Source organism: Myodes glareolus, chromosome 7, assembly GCF_982192425.1.
Source record: "Myodes glareolus chromosome 7, mMyoGla1.1, whole genome shotgun sequence".
NCBI classification, from domain to species: Eukaryota; Metazoa; Chordata; class Mammalia; order Rodentia; family Cricetidae; genus Myodes; species Myodes glareolus.
In genome coordinates, this window is record NC_142032.1 from 2155951 (window position 1) to 2169665 (window position 13715).

Below are 13715 nucleotides of genomic sequence, written 5' to 3' on the forward strand. Positions count from 1 at the left end.
GAGCAACACTGTCATGATTCACCTTGCAAGCAGGAGAATGTACTGTGATTTGAATGTGAACTGTCCCCTGCAGGCTCACTGTACATGTGGTCCCCAGATGGTGGTGCTATTGAAAATGAGTATGGGACTCAAGGAGGAGGAGCCTCCCGGAAGCAAGTAGGCAGGCCTTGGGGGGTCCCAGGGCTCTATTTCCTATCCCCCTTCTGCTTCCTGGTCCCTGGAGATGTGGGCCACCCCAGACCTCATGCTTGGCCACCATGAAGTCTGCCTTCCCAACCCCTGTGGGCTGTGCCTTCTCAACACTCCTCTCCTAGTCATGGTGATAAGAGTAGCAGATATGGGACATTCCCAAAAGGCTTCAAGGATTCCTTTAATTTTAGGTCAACTTGAATGGTAGGGGCATGAATAACTGGCAAATTTCTCTCTAGACCTTTCTGTGTAACTGGAAATACTTATTTAGAAAATACTTTTCTAATATTAACATCCCAGTGTTGATATCTGGTTCATCTGTCCCTAATTTATATTGCTTCCATTCCTTTTATCAGGATGTGGTGGTACACACGTAATTCCTACTATCTGGAAGCTGAGGCAGGAGGTTCAGAGGTTGGAGGCCAGCAGCACAGACTACATAAAACATTCTTGCCTTGAAAATAAGTAATTAAACTAAATGGACTATAGTGAAGGTTGACCCTGGGGTTACACTAATACCTGTCATATATTATATTTTGAATATATGTGTTGTACCATGTGCGATCTCTATCTCAACAAAGCGGCTTTGTTAAAGGTGTAGCAAATGGGACTTCGGTGATGGGACAGGATCTGAGCAGAAAGAACTGCAGGTTCTTGTAAAACTGTATGAGTCTGTGTGGGAAACAAAACAGCAAGGGGCTGGGGGCCGGAGGCTGCAGCCAGGTAAGGGCAGTGGAAGTCTCCGCAGGTAGAAGGCTTGACTTCAAAGCTTGACTTGGAAGAGGTGGAAATGGGGTTTTAAGCCAATAGGTCTGAGTAGAAAGGATGACAGGGACAGTTAGGGGCCAGAAAGAAAGCCAGTAGGCTAGGTGATGTCCTTATCACTGCAGTAACAATGTAATAACTTCTCTCACTCCCTCCCCCTCTCTCTTACTCCCTCTCTCCCTACTCTCCCCCCTCTTTCCCCCTCCTTCTGCCTCTCACTCTCCCTGTCCCTCTCCCTTCCTCACCCCCTCTCTCTCCCCCTCCTCCTCCCCCTCTCCTCCCCCTCTCTCACACATACTGAGGAATTATGCTATTACTTGTCTTTCTCAACTTGTTGGCCTCATTCCTATGTCTCCCTCTGATCTCTCAGTCATCCACATAATTGCTATCATACTTCTGTTCCTGTGAAATTCTTTTGTCAGGACCCAAGCATTTACCTGAAGATGGCTGTGAATTTGGAAGATTGCCCAACCTCTCTATAAATGTGTCCATGTCTTTACCCTAAGACTTAACCTCTCTGACCCACTGTCCAGGGAAGCCAAGGCTCTGTCACCACCCTCATCATGAGTAAAGTCAAATAATGTGGCTGTTCAGGCCTAACCTAGCAGAAAAACAAAGTGCATTGAAGAAGAGTAGCCATGAAAGCCCCCAGGATCTGTCTCCACAGTTAACAGAAGAGGAAATGAGGGCTTTCTACCTATCACCAGCTAGAAGAACAGATGGTCATCTCTCACCTGGGAGTCCCCCACCTGATCCACTAGCAGTTTGATGAATCCATACAGATCCACTCTGTGGACCTTTCCAGGTCCTAGAACGGCTAACTCAGAATTCACCAAGTGAGCCTCCACCAGTCATAGACCATACTGCTTCGTCTCAGCTGATGAGAATGTGGTATGTTGTACATAACCACACTGTTGATCTGGGAAGCTTCCATAAGTCAAAAAAGCTTCCAAAAGAAAAGGCATGGAAAGGCAAGGCTCATATGCCAGTCTGGAGATATCTGACTAAGTGTAGACTCTCCTGACTACATGAGGAAAGGCAGGAGGGTCCTGGGAAATCCTCCTAGTTCACAGTCCTGGTTGCACAGTTCCATGAGCTTGGGCAGAAACACCATGTCAGCGGAAGAATGTGGCGGAGGAGATCCTCCCCCTCCTAGAAGACAGCAGATGGAGAAAGAGGAAATAGCCAAATCCAGAATAACCTTCAAAATCCCAGTGACCTACTTCTGACAGCCGGGCTCAACTCCTCAAGTTTCTGCAAACTCCTAGCATCACAATCTGAGGACCAAGCATCCAACAGAAGGCCTGTGGGTGACACTTCACACTCACATCCTAGCATGCACTGCTAAAGATGGAGTCCAGAGAACCAGAGGAGAGAGGGGGGCAGGGAAACACAGCGGTTATTTAGAATATGTAACTGATGTGCACTTTGCCTATGGTCAAGGCTTCTCTCAGCTCCACTGGGAACCCGGATACAGTGAACTCTGCCCATCCCACCGAGAGGTTCGGTTATCAAGCACAGAGCAGTGCTGACATCCAGTGGTCATGGAGAGCTATCTGCTGGAAGCTGCATCTCCCTTCCAGGACCTGCGAGTGTTCAGATACGGAAGGAGCGGTGGGTGAGCCACTAGTGCTGCTTCCTTTGGAGAGCTTGCACGCCTGTGGCCCAAGGCCAACGAGCTCAGGTTTGCATCCTGACAGTTTACAAGATACCAACGGTCATTTGAACACTGACCTCAGATTCACAGGGATGTACGGGGCCATTGTTAACAAGGGAATAAGCTCATAAAGAACAAAATAAAACCAGTTATGTAGCCCTTTGGGAGACACACTTAACTTGGAGTTAAAAACCTTTATTCAGGATGTGGGGTAAGAACTGTGCCTTACAAATCTCTCACGTTTTCCTTCTGAGATAGGGCACCTGCCCCGCTGGTCTCAGGCTGTGGGAATAACAGATGAGGGTGCACAGAAAGGGTGTTGTAAACTGTGAAGTGCTGCACAGCACAGGCTGCAGGGATAAGATGCTGACAATGGGTGGGGCAGGACAAAAGGGAGCTGGAAAAGGGGTGCTAAGAGGTCTTGTGAGTCTTGGGGCTTGGCAAGATGACAAATAACACATCCAGTTTCTGGGCTTATATTTATGGACACCAAGAGCCTCACATTTTGTAAGCATGTTCCCATTTCAAGCACACACATCACTCCCTGTCCCAGATTTTGTTGTTGTTGTAGTTGGTACTCTCTCCATTCAAGGTTTTCTAAACTGCTTAATTCTTGAAGTACTTGTTGGCGTTCTGCTGTCCCCACAGTCACATTGATTGCTTAGGACAACTCTTATCTGTCCTGCTCATTGCAGGATCCCCAAACAGAGCCGGCATGTGGTGACCCCTCAGTAATACTTATTAAACGGCACTGAACACAATCCAGTGATTGAAGAGCTGTCAGATCACGTGGTCTGCTTTCACTCTGCCGCTGTCCCGACACTGCAATTTAGAGCTTTGTTCCCAATAAACTCATGAGTCACGTATTAGCATTCTCCTCACTTTATAGATGAGGAAACAAACTCCCAGAAAGGCTCGGAGATTTACCTGACGTCATGGGACCAGAAAGGGACAAGAACAGGACTCCCAGTCCAGTGCTCCTCAATCTCAACTCAGTGCTCCCCAAGTTAAGCCTAGTGCTCCTCTACACCAGTCTAGTGTTCCCCAAGCCAGACAGGCATGTCAAAGTCAGACGGAGGCAGCAAAGCAAAGGCTGCAACAAGGAGGTTTTCAGAACAAGGCGGTTATGAAATATCCTCAAGTTGTACTTTGTGCATTTGCTTCCTGTGAGCTTCATGGAATCTAAATGCGTACGGTTCAAAGAGGCCGAGCCCCCTGCAACCATTTTCTTCAGAAGCAAGGTCTCTCTTAAGGTCCAGGGGCAGGTAGTGGGACTGAAGGCCAATGGCTCTTGGTCTCCCAAGTGCTTAGCAAGGTTTTGTTTCTGTGAGCCAGCCCCGCACGGTGTGGTTGCTGCTGTTTAATGTGCGTGGGTGTTTCGCCTGCATGCGTGCCTGGTGCCTGTGAAAAAGGCAAGAGAACGTTGGATCCCCTGAAAGCGGAGTCACAGACGGTTTGAGTCACCATGTAGGTGCCAGGAATCAAACCTGGGTCCTCCGGAAGAGCCGCCGATGGCTCTTAAACATTGAGTCATGTCTCCAGCCCCTGTGGTTGGATCTTAAATCCCCATCCCAAAAGTTCATGTGTTGAAAGCTTGGTACCCATCTGGTGGTGCTACTGGAAGCGGAATCTGGAGGTGGGTAGGATGAATCATGGGGCATGCCCCCAGGAGATTGGGACCCTAGTTTGTTCTCTCTCTCTCTCTCTCTCTCTCTCTCTCTCTCTCTCTCTCCTCTCTCCCTCCCTCTCCTCCCCTCTCCCTCTCTCCATCCCCTCCCTCTCTCTCCCTCCCTCTCCATCTCCCCCTCTCTCTCTCCCTCCCTCCCTTCCTTACTATGTTTCTGCCTCATCCAGTGTAACATGAGGGGCCGGTTTGTTGGGGTTTCTGTCCCGCCCAGTACCCCAACAAGCCGGCAAGTCCCAAGGAAAATCATACACAGTACTCCATAAGATTATAAACTAATTGGCCCATTAGGTCAGGCTTCTTGTTAACTCTTATAACTTATATTACCCCATTATCTTTATCTATGTTAGCCACATTGGCTCCGTACCTTTCTCAGCTGGGCAAGTTACATGCTGCCTCTTCGGTGGTCTGCGCAGGAGTCCTGAGGGAGCTCTGCTTCCAGAATACTCCCAGTCTTTTTGCTCCACCCCTACTTCCTGTCTGGCTTTCCCGCCTATACTGCCTGCCTGGCCAATCAGCGTTTTATTAAAATGATTGACAGAATACAGACAATTCTCCCGTATCAATCCAGGCCCATAACAATGGGGTCAAGGGACCATAGACTAAAACCTCTACAACCCTGAGACAAACCAGGCATTTTCTCCTACAGGTTGACCTTCCGGGGTGTCTTGTCATGACAGCAGAAAGATGACTAACATAGCATACATTGGTCTGAAGTAACAGAAGTTCAGTTTAAACAAGCTCGGACCAACGGCGTCTCCCCAAAACACGAAAAGATGAAGGCAGCTGGGTCAGAGAAGCAGATGAGAGTCTGCCTGAAGACTTCCCCGATACAGTTGAGAACACGCCAAGCCATGGCTTCTAACTCACATCCCTGCTTCTCTTGCCTCCAGAAGGTCCAACATGAGAACTCAATAGGGAAAAACTCTGATCGGTTCCACTCTAATTAGGCACCTACCCGTGAGCCGTGCAGAAGCATTAGTGTGTTGTGAGTATATGGGGGTCACATGTCCCGGCCTGAGCTCTGCTCTTGGGTGTCTGAGCCCCCTAAGAGAAAAGGGCAGGTGTTGTAATCTAGACATCAGAATCCCTGCAGTTTGGCACCTGCTCATTCTGATTGCCATGTTCAATTACTTTCACAATACTAAGAGGTTCTCACTCTTCACAAATGGAAACAAATAAATGAGCTTGAGAGCATTGTGTGGTGAAGCAGAAACAGACCAACTACCCTCTCAAGTTCCTGTTCTCAGTTTCCGGGTGGTGGCCTCTCTGCAGCTCCAGTACTGACCTGGAGACGAGCCTATCGCTGCTCTCCTTACCCCCAGACGGTTGGCCCAGAGAACAAACTTGCCAGGTTGGTTGCACAATGATCTATAGGAGGAAACATCAGGACCACAAACACACCCTGAGCAAAGTTCAAGCCTCTGAACTCCATGCCACCAAGTCGTGCCCTTGTGAGCCCAGAGCGTGGGGCCTCTCTGTAGCAGAAGGAGACTTTTGCATGTGCAAAAGCCATCTCTTCTGCAGAGGCATTACTATCCACCTCTCCTGGAGGAACCCAGTTCTCCACATCCCAGTCCATTGGCTTGGGATGGACCTTGTGAAAGGTTTGGGCTCTACCTTTATTTCTGTCTTTGGCTCTGGGGAACAGAGACAGGACCAATGCCTAATAAAGCAGTGGTGGCTTACCACCAACAGGGCAGCACACAGAAGTCACTGTTGGGGTCTTAAACTGAAAACAAATGAAACCAATTGTTCTCCTTGATTGTCTCGGGCTCAGAGAGGCCATGCTGACCAATCAAAGACTGTAACTCATACTGGCGCCTCTGTGACAGGATACCAGGGTGAGAAATGGACCCAGCACTCACCACTCCTGAGAACTGCCCACATCCCAAGCTCCTCACATTGGGCCTTGCTTTCTGTGGTTCATAGCACTGGTATAGATTAAAAAGCAGATGCCTGGGGCTGGATAATGGCTCCGGGGCTAAGAATACTGGCTGCTCTTCTGGAGGGTTTGAATTCTAGCACCACATGGCAGCTAACAACTGTCTGTAACTCCAGTTCCGGGAGATCCAACACCTTCTTCTGGCCTCTTTATACACCAGGTACTCATATGGTGCACAGATATGTATGCAAATGAAACATCCACACACATAAAAGTAAATAAATAAATAAAATAGTTTAAAGTAGATGCCAATAGATGAGTGATATGTACCTGGATTCCGTAGGGCAGACAAGGAAGGACGTGGGGATGAAACCAGAGAAGGCCTCCCCAGAGCAGGGAGGGAATGGGAGAGCTAAGGCTTACAGTAATTACTCAAAAAAAGGACAGGCAAGAGAAAAATTTGTATGGGCATGGAATATTCCAGAAAACTTACTCTTAACTTAGGTTGGAAAGTCAAAGGTCAGCTCATGGTGATCTGGATGTCTCCCAAGGATTTTGTATCCGTGGATCTGGGACAGGGCAAGATGGTGAAGAGATTCCTCCATCTTGTAGTCTTGATGAGGCCATTTTGGTTTAACTAGAATCCACTCTCCTTGATGGAGAATTACATGAAAAATTACCCAACTCTGTTCTAGGAACTCGAGGTCAAGATGCCACAGTTAACGTAACTTCTGCTAAACAGCTTGTTTGTGTAAAACCTCCCTCTGCAGCTGCCGAGTGAGATACCAAGATGGGGCTTTTGTCTTTAAAAACCCCTGACCCCAAACACTACATACACTTGGCCCCAAATACCTGAGTATAGTCCCAGCCAGGTAGAATAAAGCCTTTCAGGTGGGTATCAGCTGCACCTGAGTGGTCTCTCTGGTGGGCTTCCTGTAATAGCTCCCTTTGCTAGAAATGCGGGGACCCAAAAGATCCAGTGCTGGTGGGCCACACAGGCGGCCTAAACCACCTCTTTCCTCAGAGCATCTAGCAAGCCCCATGGGTCCCCAGCTTGCTCATTCCCAGTTTCCCTACCACAATAGGCTGTGGCGGAAGTGAAAGACTCAAAGCCCAGGGTGACAAACTGACCAGAACATCCAGATAGCAATATTAAAGCTGGTCCTATTGAGCTGCTGGTGGCCGACCAGGCCAAGATTAGAAAGAGAGATCTCTTTCTGTCCAGCAGACACAGTGCATCCTCGGGGAGTCACACAGGGAAAGTCAGGGGGCCACAGTGTATCGTGAAGCCCCTCCTTTGCTGTCCTTGGGGAAGGTCTGGTGAGGATGAGAATCATGGAGAGCACCAGCCTAGAAATTTCCTCCTTCTTGGGAGCCATGGGACAGCAAGAGAATTAGTCTCCAAACCAGAAGTCTCATACCCCGCCTCCACCCCTCTCTTTAGTGGCAGGCAGCTCTCCTGATTAATTTCTGGGTGCCTGTTATTGTCTCAGACTGGCAATCAATCCCCAGGTGTGCCAAGACGCTTCCTCTTTCCTTAGAATTACTTGCCCGGGCCTGCAGAGTCCGCAATCCTATTAGCAGGATTTGTTTTCACTGTGTTTGTGAAATGAAATACAATAAAAAGCCTCTCTCCAGTTCTCTGGGCCCCTGTGTCTCGGAATGCCATCGTTCTACGGGGGATGGTAAGTTCTTCCTGAGGAGCCGGCGGTACCTTCTGTCTCTTTGGTGTTGTGGCCGCTGAGCCACAGCTAAGAAACTGGGATACAGGTCAACAGCACCCAGGTAGAGAGAAGGGTTCGAGACAGAGCTCTGCCTCTGCCTGGTGACCTGGAGAAATGATTCAGGCTTCCCATTTGCAGAGTGTGGGGAACAGTTTCCTCCTAATAAGGGGGAATAGGGTGAAATGAAATCTGTGTCTTAAGGACTGGAGCCTCAGCTGTTCCCCTTCAGTCTCCCCGGTCCCACCCCGGCTCGTCCTCACAAGTCCTGTTTGTGCACGCAGAGAGGGGAGGTGGACATGTATGCACACGGGTGCAGGTGCATGCATGTGGAGGTCAGAGGTCAACCTTCAGGACCCCTCTTCAGGTGCTGTCCAGTTGTTGTTTTTTTCCTTCAGACAAGACCTGTAATAGGCCTGATTCTTGTTCACTAGGCTAAGCTAGGACATCGGGCTAGTAAACCCCAGGGGGTCTCTGCCTCCCTGGTACTGGGATTGCAAACGCCCCTTACCACACCTTAGACTGAACGTGAATTCTAGGGATCAAACTCAAACCCTTGTGCTTACAAAGGACCATCTGAACCATTTAAACCATCTCCCCAGACAAAGGTCCTCCCTTTGTCTCTTTGTCTAGAAAGAGACGCAGCTTGAAATCCTGGTAGCCAACCCATCACAGGCAGAACAGAAAAGTTATTTGTAAGTCATTAGGAAATATTTTACTGAAAATCTGTTTCCTTCCAAACATCCCTGTCCAGTGCTATTTTAGGAACAAGTCACAAAGACATCCTCACAGTCCTCTAGCAGGTACATGGTTTGATTTGCAACTACATTTAAGTCTTGGAATTGCCTAGTGGCTGCACGGCCCTTGCAATGCTTAAATAGAAGCATAATAGAAGGGCTTGATCAGAGCCTTGAAAGTTATCTGTTCCTGGGGAGTTCAATGATGGGCTTCCAAGGAGCAATCCACTCTTTTAAGTTTGTTTCTTCCCATCTCCCACAGGAGCAGCTTGGTTGGGGGTTTTACTTCCCTCTCTTTTTTGTTCAGATATGGACTTGTGTATTATTAGAACCCATCCGTAAACATGTTCTGAAATATTAATGGCGTCTCTCGGCTCTGCACTCAAATGCATTGTCTCCGCAGGCTTCTGAAGTCTAGATCACGCTGAATGTGAAGTGCCCAGCAGCCTTCAAAACACTAGTCTGCAAGTCCCCATCTTCTCGGCCACTGGGGGTTGAGGATGGCCTTACTCCTGTCTGTAGAAAGGCAATCTGGAAGCACCAGGAAACATCCATCCAAAACACTGGTTTAACTGAGCAGTACAGAGCCAGGGTGCTCCATGGGGTGCAGTAGACAAAGGTTGGACCAGATGGGGCCTTTCCTATTCCTCTGCAGCCCAGCCCTGTTGGGAGCCTGAATAGAGAACCCCCACAGACAGTAAACAGAACACAGGCTCTGCAGGCTCAGAGGGAGGACTTGCCTGCTCTCTCCAGACACTTCCTGGGTGACCTTAGGCAAGGAGTTCCGCTTGCTTAAACTGTTGAGTTCATCTGTAACAGGGAAGGAGCCTGTTAGGAAAACATTTTACACAATCACAACAGAATGATGATTATGTAAGAAAGTGCCCGTACCTTTTAGAGATGCAGGGTACACAGAGATGATAGAACCGAAAATCTGGGGATTATTTTAAAATAATTCAGCAAAAATAAAGTGAGGGATGATTCGTTTACATCTAGTTCAGGAACAAGCAAGACTAATCTATAGTGATAAAAATAAGTAAGAACACTGACTGCCTTTGGCAAACAGCACCAGGAACTTTCTAGACTATGGAAGGTGTTCTACGACTCAAGTCAATTTGAATGACAACATGGCCATAGACCTACTAAAGGGCCCAGAATAATAATAGCTCTGTGTATTTAGAAACAATGTTAACAATTTCATGTCTACAAAATGAGAAAACAGGTGTAGTTAAAAATGTTTACATTGGGGGAATTTTAGTCTAAAAGATATGAGAATTCTCTGCATCTTTTTTAGCTTCTAAATTTTAAATTATTTTGATGTAATAAATATTTTTAGAAGTCATCAATCTGGTCCACTCAGCTTGGCACATTTCACTGTATATAGATTACGTACAAGGGAGGGAAGAATGGACCACCATAAAGGGTGGGTGACTGGCAGGCGTGAGTGATAGACATGTGAAGGTTCCTTCTGCCTTTTCTACCTCATTTGACCATTTTCATTATGTGTAAGTGTTTTTGTTGGTTTTTGTTTTGTTTTGGAGGCAGAGTTTCTCTGTAGCTTTGTAGCCTGTCCTGGAACTAGCTCTTGTAGACCAGGCTGGCCTTGAACTCCCAAAGATCTGCCCGTCTCTGCCTCCCAAGTGCTGGGATTAAAGGTGTGTGCCACCACTGCCCAGTTGGTTTGTTTGTTTTTGAGGTAGGTGTTACAATCTTCTGGCCTGGCCTGTCACCTGGGTACCCTGTCCCTTTAAGAGATAAGCCCTGCCCACTCCCCAAACTTCACTGAATCAAGAAGATCTCCCACCTCCTCCAGCTTTCCCTCTTCTGAAGAGGTAAATTCCGCCTCTCTTCCCCCCTCTCTCTCTCTCTCTCTCTCTCTCTCTCTCTCTCTCCCTCTTTCTCTTCTTCCCCCTTTTCCCTTCTCCCCTTCCCTTCTTCCCCCTTCCCTTTCTCCTCTATAAACCACTAAATAAACTCTATATCCAAACTCATTCCGCATGGTGTATCTGTGTCTGTCTCTCACCCACTGTGGTCTCCCACCTGCCAAGGGGCCCACCAATGCCTCAAGTGACCCACCAATGCCTTGGGTGACCCACCTTGGCTCCTTGACAGATCACTGCCCCTGGTGGGGAGGGGACCATTGCCCCTCCTTGGACTCGTCCCCTACCACCTATATCTTAAAAAAAAAAAAAGAATAACAATAAGGTCTTAATAGACCACTGTAGTGGTTCGAATGGAAAAAGCCCCCATAGGCTCATAAATTTGAATGTCTGGGCCTCAGCTGATAGAGCTGTTTGGGAAGGTGTAGGTACCCAGGTCTTTTCCCCTTTTCTTCCATGGCATTTTGCAGGGCTGTTTGACCTCTGGCCCCTGGAGATTCTGCACTAGCCCTGGCTTGAGGGTAGCTTAGAAAGAACTTGGCTGTCTTTGTTATGGTAATTCCACCTGTAAACAAGGTTGCAGCTGCTGCGGGCCCTACACACCTCCCACGCCTGCCACCCCCCCCCCCCAGCTGATTCTGCCTGAGGCGCTGGGAATGTATCAATCTATTCTACTGCTCCTGATGGGAGGGGGCCATGCCCTTTTGAACCCTCTTGCCTCCTGGTATAAATACCCGACCTGAGTTTAATAAGGGGCTTTTTTGCTCTTTGGCAAGCGAGCAGGTCTCTTGTGTTTGTCTATTTAAACCCTTAGGACAATCGTCCATTCTCGTGGCCCTGGTTCAGGAAAGCCCGCTCCTGGATTAGGCCTGGGTATCCACAGAAAGTGCGGAGGTTTACAGGAAGGATTAGGAAGTGAAATCTTGCTGGAGGAAGTATGTTATGGGGGAGAGGGGGGCACCGCGGGGGGTGGACTTTGATGTTTCAAAAGCCCATGGCATTGATTTTCCTAACTAGCTGTCTTACCTTGTGCTTGTGAATCAGGATGGAAGCTCTCAGACCATGCTGGCCTCCTTGCTGCTCTGCTCCTTGCCTTGATGGGGTGAACTCATACTCTGAAGCTGTAAACTCTGGGGCTCCGGGCAGCCTGGCCACACATAATGGGGTGCAAACCACACAGCTGCATGGCAGGCAGCACTGGGTTCCAGGAAAAGCCATAAACTGACACCACCCAGGCAGGGCCAGCATCTGGGCAGGACCTGGCAGCCCAATCATTACATAAGATTAGATAAGCTCACCTGACATCCTGAGCTCAGGACTCACCTACTCCCCTTTTGCCAAACCCCCTAGACAAATGTCAGCCAATCAGGGTCTTAAACCCTGGAAATCCCCTCACCCCAACCTCTACTATAATAAAAACCCTGTCCCAACTGGGCTGGGCACTCTCTGCTCTCAAGTGCTGTGTCAGACAGACGGAGAGTTCAAGCTTAAGCTCAAATAAAGGCTGTATACTTATTCATGCGAGCGCAGACATGGTGGTGGTTTTAGGGGGCCCCACCATCTGGGTGTAACAAAAGCCCAACAAGTGTTCCTTCTTTAAGCTCCCTTGGTCCTGGTATCTCATCACAGGAATAGAAAAATGATTAAGACACCGGCTCTGACCCTTGAGCTCTTTAAGTAGTCAAAGATGACCCTGAACTTCTGACCTTCCTGCCTCTATCCCTAAGTGCCAGGATTACAGTGTGACCACTGTGTCCATTTCATGCAGTATGAACGCTGGGTAAGCACTTAACAAACTGAGCTGTATCCCCAGTCCTATGCAAAGATTTGTTTGCTCTATGAAGCATTCACCTAATTAATCTTTATCAATAAAAATCAGGAGTCAGATATCAGGGTGAAAATCTGGAAGATCCGAGAACAGGGAGCAGCTGCCTGTTGTTTCCTGCCCCTCCAGTTCAGAGACCCTGTCTCTTCTTGTCTCCTCTCTGTGCGGACCTCCAGACCTCTGCAGTCCTCTAGTGGCTAGCTCTGCTCTGACCTCTGACTCCAAGCAAGCTCTGACCTCAGAACACAAACAAAATACCACACAACAATTTTATAATTAAAACAAAACAAAACAAAACAAAACAAAAGCGTCAGTCTGGCCCCTGGCTCCTAGCTGGCTCCCTACCACACTGGGAAAAGCACCACCAGAGCTACCTACACCTTCTGTCTGGAACAGTCAAAATGTGGCATACACGCCGTGCTACTGATGCTGTGATCATTCTAGACCCAAAATGTATCCCAAGCTATTTTCCTCTAAATTCCAACTATTGTAGAAACAAACATAATTGCTTTTTAGGGTTTTTTTTTTTTTCTCTAGATAGTGTTTTTTCTCTGAGCAACAGCCTTGGCTGTCTTGGAACTTGCTTTGTAGACCAGGCTGACCTCGAACTCACAGAGATTCACCTGCCTTTGCCTGAAATTGTGTACCACCACCACCTGGTGGCGATAAGCGTCTTTTCTAAATGCCCACTTCAGCGAGACCCTTTGGCCCAGTGTCTTCTTCCCATAGAAGCTGCTCTGGGCAGGCAACTACACAGGAAAAATCACAGAGAATAGATACAACTTAATACTCTGCAAGACAATTGGGAACCACTCAGGATGGAATTTTTCACTTTGGCCAAGAAAACGTCTGCCCTGCCTGAGACCAGAGGGGAAAAGTTAGGGCTAGTAGTGACCTTTCAAGTAAACCGAAGACTTTCTCCCAGGACTGGTGTTGGAGCAGGGGTCCCATTCTACAGACCAAGGCTCTTTCCTCACCTGCAGCACTGGTGACCCCTGTGACCTTGGCCTCCTGTCTCTCCTGACAAATGAGTGCTTATATCAAAGGAACTCTTGAGGACAGTCTGTCTTTGTAGCTCCTTGAAGCAAGAGAGAAGTGTCTGGTGAGGAAGGACTCTGGGTCATGAGTGGGTGGCACCTGAGTCTCAGTGACTTCCAGAACCAAGGGAGGATACAGGACAACTTGAGGCTGTCAACAGCCACCTTGTATGGTCAGAATCTCCAAATCCTGGAAAGAAGTTGAAAAATCTAGATTTATCCCCCCCATACAGATTTCTCATTTTAAAAATGACAAAATTTATCTAAAAGGTTTTTCGAAGTGTTATATGAGTCAAACAAAAATGTTCGTGTTAGTTCCCAGGCTGTCCTTGGTA

The 13715-nt window shown here is 48.1% G+C and overlaps 1 long non-coding RNA gene across 1 annotated transcript; it reads right to left on the reverse strand.

The window, feature by feature from the left end:
• Nucleotides 1-2790: 2790 nt before the first annotated feature.
• On the reverse strand, nt 2791-11758 carry LOC125393453 (uncharacterized). Its single transcript, XR_015738315.1, has 3 exons — nt 11545-11758; nt 4663-9448; nt 2791-4012 (listed from the first exon to the last, which is right to left on the reverse strand). It is a non-coding gene; the product is annotated as an uncharacterized LOC125393453 (long non-coding RNA).
• Nucleotides 11759-13715: the final 1957 nt, after the last annotated feature.